Raw genomic sequence first — 7,542 nt, 5'->3', positions numbered from 1 at the left:
CAAATTCGACATGGCTTCTAAAATGAACTTGATGGACACAGATCATCTACTGAATTTCCTTTCACCTCTGACTCCTTTTCTGCAATTTTTAGATAATAACCCTGCCCCAAGTTAGTCAGTGCAGTCTGGTCATGTTACAAAAGCTTCATAGCAACCACATGGAGGCTTAATATTCAAACTGGACTGCAGACACTGAGCTGAAGCAAGGGGGTTTCTGATCCCTTTTCTTCCCTTTCTGATTCTTACAAGGCATTTGTACATGTCAATCTCATTTTTTCCAGGCCCAGTGGTCCTTAACAGATCCTTTTATTTGCAAAATTGCCCCAATTCATTAGATTCCCCTGTATCACTTTTCTTTTATGCATTTCCCAGGCCCTGGTAGGGGCCCAGTATTCTACGTTAAATCTCTGTACACGGGAATTTTTCGGGGCACAAGAATTCCAGTCCAGTTTTAAAAACATTACTCTTAGTATTAGAGCATGGACCAAGGTTGGAGAGATCTGGTATTTGCAGTAAGGAAGTCCTGGGAGGGAGCAAGCCCCCAGCCTGTCTTTGCTGTCAGGACTCTGCCTGTGCCTTGGCAGGCAGGGCTTGGTGGTGAGACCAGAGGATGGACCTGGATGGTGCCTGGGGGAGACCCTCTCTTCCTCAGAAATGCAGTGTTCATGCAGTGAGCAAGCCTGTGGGCTTTTGTGCCAGAATGCCCAGGTTAAAGTCCTGATCCTGTCACCCACTCACCATGCGGCCTTGGTCTTGCCTGTTGGGAAGAACATACAATCTGAACTCATGGTCTTATGTGGGAACGCTTTTCCCTTTTCCAGATTCAATGTATTCTCCTTTATTCTGCTTAAGTGTGTGTGTCATATGTTGCCTGGCCAATGCCACTGCTGTTTCTACTTTTGGTGGGGAGGGAATGGCGTCCTTTACCTGTAGCGTGAGTGGGATGTGTGCAGACTCCTGCCTTGGGGGACCGATGACCAAGGTTGAAGTTGATCCTGCTTTGTCTCTTCTCTGTGTAGTAAAACACTGTGCTTGGATAAGTCGTGTCTTTCTTGGCAACTACGACACCCGCAAACCATGTGCAGTGGGTTGATGCTCTGGGACGCTGCCCCTGGTGGCAGGTATTGCTGTGCTATTTGTTCTCCACCATGCAATGGGGCTCCTGCCTAGAAGGGTGGTCACCAGTGTCATTTGCTTGATACCATCTCTTAATCTTTCTGAATCTCAGCATCCTCACATGTGCCCTGGGGAGGAGGGTTGGTAACACCTCATGGGACTGAAGGGTGAATGAGGCAGTGTGTGTAAAGAGCCCAGCAGGGGTCTGGAGGACAATGGGCACTCAATGCCTGGGAAAAACTATGAACCTCAGTATCACCATCAGCTTACCAATGCCCAGATGTATCCATAAAAACCTCCCTGAACTAGACATGAGTCAGTCAAGATTCTGCCTGCCTCCATAAGGCTTAAAGTAACATCAGTGCAAAAGTTTCCAGCTCTGTGAGCCATTCAGCTTCTGTTTCCCTACATTAGTCCAGGCACCTAGGACCAGGATCACTACCAAAGCAGGATGAGGTCAGTACTAGAAACCTAGTTCAGCCCTGGCTGGTTGTGGCTCAGTGGGTTGAGCACCAGCCTGGGAACCAAAGGGTCACCAGTTTGATTTCTGGTCAGGGCACATGCCTGGGTTGCAGACCAGGTCAGGCCCCCGGTAGGGGGCACACAAGAGGCAACCACACATTGATGTTTCTCTCCCTCTCTTTCTCCTTCCCTTCCCCTCTCTCTAAAAATAAATATTAAAAAAGAAACCAAGTTTACTGCAGTCTCCTTCATGTTGATGCCACATGACACAACTCTGTGTCCCTGTAACACTTACCAGTCACCCTGCTTCAAAGGACACCTACCCATGACTGTCTAAGTCTGGGGCGCTCTAGTTCTAGGTATAAATCCCATGCATTCCGATTTTACCTCATTGCAAAATGCCAACAATCTTCAGTGTTGAAGCTCTACTTTCCTCTTTGGCTCTCCTTGTGGGGAGCCAGGACAGGTTAGATTCAGCAGCAGGTTTTCTGCCCTTGTCCCCATGGAGCATGGTATTTCTGATGATGCTGGAGATGGCTTCACATCATGCATGTATCACCAGCATGAGAGGAGCAGAGACATGGGGCTGGAGACAGCTTTCTTCTGAGCACAAGGTCATTGGAGTTCCCCAGAGCAATAGCCAGCCCAGCCACACTGAAGTCCCTGGAGCTTCCTGGAGTGCCATAGGGTTAGATCACCTCCATTGTCTTAGAGTGCTCTTACTTGCTCCACACTTCCCCTTAGTCAACTAAAGATGACACCTCTGTCACCTCCCATCCAGCTGTCATGGGCACTGGAAATAACCCAGAGGAAAAACCCTGGTCAGAAACCACCATAGTCAGCAAAAGGAAGGCACTCAGCCCTCGGCAGCTGAGGCTGAGCCTCCACGAGCTCTCTCCTTCTCTGAAGGGGTCTCACTCCTTAGGGGTCCTCATCATGGTTCTCCTGATTCTTACCCCTCAGCCAGGCTCCTGGGATCACCTAGTACATAGCTCTGCCTTTCACAAGCCCAGGCTGTGTTTTTGCTGCTGCCATGCCTACTAATTTATTCAGCCCCCAGAAGCCCATCTTGTCTCTGGACATCCCAACCACAGCTACCTTCTATAGGGACTCAGTGTACACCACAGGTGAAGTGCTTTACATATGTCCATGCCAACCTTGACCCCCTAGAAGAAGAACAGAAGGTCACAGAAGGTTATAGTACTTGCTTGGGGTCACCCAGCCAAGTGGGGAAGCCAGGAGCCTTCTAGCTCTGCCAAATTTTGCCACCAGCCAGGCTGCCTCTGTGTCGTGGAGCTGCCTCCGGAGTCCTGTTGGCAGAAATGGGCATCTCCAGACCCGTCGCTGGCTCAGGGGGCTGTGACCCCGCACTCCAGCAGGAAGGAGGGTGTTGGCTATAACTCTTTCTCCAGATTTTAAAATAGCTGTTCAGTCCCAAAACAGAACAGCTATTGATGGCAGTGATGGTCAAGAGAGAGAGAGAGGAAGTTTACAACCTAGCTGATAAAGACGTGGCAAGAGTGAAATGGAGGGGAAAAGGGACAAGAAATTCCAGCAAACTCCAGAGACTGCTAATGGAGAGAAATAATGTGGCTAATTACATCTCTGAAGGCTATCTGATCCAAAATGAATTTTTAATGAAAAAATAATGCATTTCCCCTGCTACTTGCATCAGGGAAGGGAGGACTGAGCAGATCTCCCAGCATGGCAAGAGCAGCGATGTGTGTCTGGGGCCCCTTCTGACCACATCACCTGAGTTGCTTTCCTGCATCCTCGTCTCCAGGGTGCCCACAAAGCAGGCCTCCCACGGAAGCCACTGAGCAAGCCGTGGGAGCCTTGCATGCTTAGGTTCCAAGAACATCAGTGCTGTTCCCTGGGGAGAACACCGGCATTTCCCTCTGCCCACCTTCTTGCTCCTCACAGGGAGTCTTGGATCATACATCCAGGGGGTAAAGCTCCTTCTGTGAAATTAAGGCTTGTTTCTGACAAGCCAGACAGACCTGTTTGTAAGTGTAGGTTTTGGGGGAAATGAGGCCCATTCTCTCCTCTTTCCAGGATGATCTGTATAAGACATGAGTTCAGATCCCAGTCTTACAAGTTCCTTGTTGTGTGACCTAGACTCCATTTCCTTCCCTGTAAAATGGGGTAATGACATCTACCTCACAGTGTTGTTGTAAGGTTTAGACAATGTCTAAAGTCCTTCACACGGTTTAAGCAAGTGTCTGTGTTATTATTTGCTCCAGAGCACATCCAGGCTAACCTTGAACCCCCAAGAAACTCTCTGTGGATTGCCCAGCCTCAGGCAGTCCCTCTCACCTACTGTGGCCTCCTAGGCCAGGCACACAAATGTACACACACATGTCTGCATGTGCACACACAAGCACATCCACACCCTCATGTGCCAACACTTGGGCAGGATCCAGAAATGGCCCCTGTGGGCCCCATTAGTCATGGCAACATTTCACAGATGTTCTGTTTCCAGAGACAGCTGAGGAGGCCAAGCAGAGGGAGAGGCTGATCCTGGGGACTTCTAAGGGCAGAGTTCATGAGAACAGGGTACAGTGGGAAGACTCCAGGTGCCTGGACTGACAGGAGGGGATGCACTGAGCCAGAGCTTAGGGGCTGTGGGGTAAAGGAGGAGGTTGGATATCAGCACAAATAGCCTGAAGTTTGGGGACAGAGAGAAGGTTCCATATATGCCCTGACACATGCAAACACCTGGCAGAAGCAGGGCAACCAGAAATGTTTCTTTCCCACTACATTCCCTGTTCTTTCCCTTTTCAGAGCTAGTCTATCTTCCAAACCCTGGGAGAGACTGGGAGTGCTGGCTGTGGTCCATGATTGTTCTGGAGAAAAAGAAAGCTTATCCCTGGGATTCTCAAAGGAGGCAGCTAGACAATGCCTGGAAGGACAATGCCTATTTCATAGGTCTGTCTGAAGGAGCAGGACTCCTGCGGCCTTTGCCCTTATTTCTGGAACCTGCTTGGGGGAACCGGGCATGTATTTCTTCTATGTCTGCAACTATCTCATTTCGCCTGCTGCAGGGGTCGGGCGTGCTGCCCCTGCCATGAACACCCCACCCTGGTGTGGTCATAAACACACGACACCCCTGAAGAAGGGCCAGGACATTCGTTCTCCACCCCTACCCCAGCCTCTACTTTTCTGCAACTTGCCCCATGCCACGTCCCTGCTTTCTGCCATCCTTGAACAAGCTGTCATAGGTTATTCTTGCCCCTCCTGGGAATTGCTCCCAGGCCCACAACAATGCTCCCTAGGCAGAGCAACCCTTTCCACTGATGGGGTTCTGCAGAAAAATGTTAGGTCAAGAGCTCAAAGTCATTCAGGATTATGGGGGCAATTCTTCTGTGACAGGACCTGAACTTACATTGAATCCTGACACTGGCCAAAGGCTGGTCTTGATCACAGAGTTCTAAATTAAGCCCTGAAGAATATTTACAGCAAATCTACTTCATACATAGAGAAATTAAGCTCCTGAGAGGGGCAGTAACTTGTTCAAGGCCACACAGCAAGTCAAAGACAGACCTGTAACTAGAATCCAGTCTCCTGCCTCCTGGCCCAGTGTCTTTAAATCTCAGCAAAAGATGATTTTTCAAAGCCAGGCTTTGAAGAAAAGAGGACAAATGCTCAGGTGAGGGGGAATCCTTACAAAAGTGAGTCATACTCTCTGGGGCATAAGCGTTCTTTTTCCTTCTCCTCCCTTCTGGGGTTGGGCCAAGGGAAGGTCAGAAAGTGGGGGCTCTACTCATCGCCCCCTCTTTGGGAGACAGGAAGCAAGGGAGATGGGCGGCAGCAGCAGCAACATGTGACACTGGCACAGAGAGGCTGAGATAAAAAAGCAGATTGATCTCTGCTGCTTCAAACAGAATAGAGGCCGTCCTGTCATGGCTGTTGTTGATCAAAGTCTCTTTTATGTGTCCTTCCTGGCCCCTCCTCCTCCAGCCCTGTGGTGGCAGGAGTCCCACTCCTTGTCTCCCTGAGGCCTTCCTCCAGGTCTCACTGCATACCAGGGACCCTCCCCTTCACCCAGCAGCCAAGGTCCCACAGCAGCTCCCAGGAGCCAGTGCTTCCAGTTCCCCACAAGCCTCTTCTCCAGGCAGCTCAGTCCAAGGTCTGTGGGAACTAATATGTCTCCATTATTCAGACGAGAAACTGAGGCATGGAGCAGTTAAGTAACTTGTCTAGAGCCACAAGCTAGTTACCCATAGGAAACCTCCATTCTTACGGGCTCACGTGGCTTTGTCCTTAGAAAATCTAGCGTGATAGTGGAGGTGTATGGAGCTGCCAGATCACCTAGTATGTGTAGACCCCCAAAAGACTGTGCAGTAAATAACCCCTGTGAAAAAGGAGGGCTGGGCCCTGCTTCTAAATTGTCTCAACTCAGACATCTGGAAAAATCCAAATTTTTAATTTCACCCCAGAGGTGGAACAGAATGCAGATTTTTCTTACCCTCCCCACTCAAACCACACCCAACTCCAGCTATCTGCAAATCTGTGCTTTGCATATGAAAATCCTTAAATACTTATGTTGCGTGTGGGTCCCGGCCAGCAGTGACCACGGAACGCTGCGGATGGCTCGACGATAAACACGCGAGAAAAAACAACATGCACAGAGACAGACTAGTTTCTGTGGGGAAGTAGGGACAAAATGGCCACCCCCCCTAGTGGGGAGCGCGCTGATTTACCGTCCATACCTGCTTTTATTGGGCTCATTTTGCATAATAATTCAGGTAAAGTACAGTACTCATTAGGCTGTAAGACTTTGAGGAACAAACTAACTTCCTCCTAAGACCCTTCTCATTCCACTGAGAGCATTCTAAACAAAGGAGGTTTCACAATAATTTACATGTTCTTTCTTAGGCCTGATCACCCCGGGGAACCCACACTTCTCAGCACAGAGCAGCACCACCCTGTCATTGTTTCAGGCTTAGGTGGAGCAAGGGAACTAAGGCAACTGGGAGACAAGGAGGTTTCTCCCCAGATGCTGAGAACTCAGGCTATGTCAAAGCCAAGGAGCGAGGGTCCATCACCCCCTTTTGCTGCAGCCCCCCAAGTCCTTCTTTTGGGGGGCCTCCCAAAGTGATCGTGCCTGAATCTTAGGTTGTTCCCCCCTTGGGGAATCTTACCCATCATTGGCTAACTGACCAAGCTTTTTGGGGTTCAGTTATGAATAAAGCAGCAGAAGCAGCATTCCTGCCAGGGAGATAAGCTTTTGTCTCCTTGCTGGCTTACAGTTCCAAGGGCGTTCCCTTAGCCTTAGCCTAGGCGGGGGTTTCAGCTTCTGATACCAGTCAGGGCGGTTCCCAACATACTTATCCATTAAATATAGTGCAAACTCCAAATTCCTCAGCCTGGCATTCAAGGCCCTGGAAAACTGAGAGGCCTCATGACCTGTGGTTAAGAGTGTGGGCTCCCAGACCAAACTCCCTGCACTAGCATGTCAGGTCCTCAACCACCCAACTCTTCAACCCATGGATTATTTAGAAATGGGTTGCTTAATTCCCAGCAATTGGTGAATTTAAATGTTTTTGTCATTCATTTCTAGTTTAATTCTACTATGGTCAGAGAATATATTTTGTATGATTTCAATTGTCGTACATTTGTTAAGGTTTGCTTTATAATCCCAAATATGATCTATATTGAATGATTGATCCATGAGCAACTTGAAAAGAATGTGCATTCTGCTCCTGGTGGTGGAATGTTCTATTAATGTCAGTTAGATTAAGTTGATTGAAACTGTTGTTTAGCTCTTCTATATCCTTGTTGATTTCCTCTCTAATTTTTCTATCAGTTAGTGAGATATGAGTGTTTTAAAGTATATAAGTATAACTGGATTTGTCTATTCACCTTTTAGTTCTATGAGTATTTTTGCTTCATATATTTTGAAGTTTCATTGTTTGGTACATACACATATAGAATTATGTCTTCTAGGTGAATTGATTTCTT

Source organism: Phyllostomus hastatus, unplaced genomic scaffold (genome assembly GCF_019186645.2).
Source record: "Phyllostomus hastatus isolate PE091 unplaced genomic scaffold, TTU_PhHast_1.1 phas_contig_62, whole genome shotgun sequence".
Taxonomy (NCBI): Eukaryota; Metazoa; Chordata; class Mammalia; order Chiroptera; family Phyllostomidae; genus Phyllostomus; species Phyllostomus hastatus.
The sequence above is the reverse complement of the archived record's forward strand: the minus strand, read 5'-3'. Positions refer to the sequence as shown.